Source organism: Triticum aestivum, chromosome 4B (assembly GCF_018294505.1).
Source record: "Triticum aestivum cultivar Chinese Spring chromosome 4B, IWGSC CS RefSeq v2.1, whole genome shotgun sequence".
Taxonomy (NCBI): Eukaryota; Viridiplantae; Streptophyta; class Magnoliopsida; order Poales; family Poaceae; genus Triticum; species Triticum aestivum.
Window position 1 is genome coordinate 54,273,054 of NC_057804.1, and position 591 is coordinate 54,273,644.

The window sequence follows — 591 nt, forward strand, 5'->3', positions numbered from 1 at the left end:
GCGGCGGCACCGCCAGCGGCCACCGTATCACCTCGAAGATGATGCTCTGAATGAAACGGTTGGTCGTCTCGTCGTCGCCGGCTGCCGGCATTTTGTCGAACAGGTTGCGGGCGTCGGGGAGCATGCCGGCTGGCATCTCCCGCGGGCGTTTCCTGGCCCCACCGGATGACGAGCCACCGACTACCGGTGTGGCGTTGAGGTCGATGGGCGCGAGCGTGGAAGGCATCACCATGCTCACCTCCGGCGAGCATTCCCCGGAGAGTCGGGAGGCTTGCCACGAATCGGGCGAGTCGCCGACGTGCGGGGCGACTCCGGCAGCACCATCAGAGGAAACACGGACGAGCTAGTACTGGCCGCAGCCACGGCGGCATTGACGAGCCCGTGTTGGCCAGGGTTTAATCCTAGGCAGATCAGTGCCTCTCTCGTTGCCGCCGTGAAGCGGCGGCGGTGTCCTCCTACTGCGCAGCGGCAGCTATGGCCGCGACAGCCGCTGCTTCGTGCCTTGCGTCCGGCGTGTGCCTCCGGCCCTTTCTCTTCACCGACTCCGTGGGCCGCTCCACGGGCGTCAACTGCTTCTTCTTCTTAGGCGCG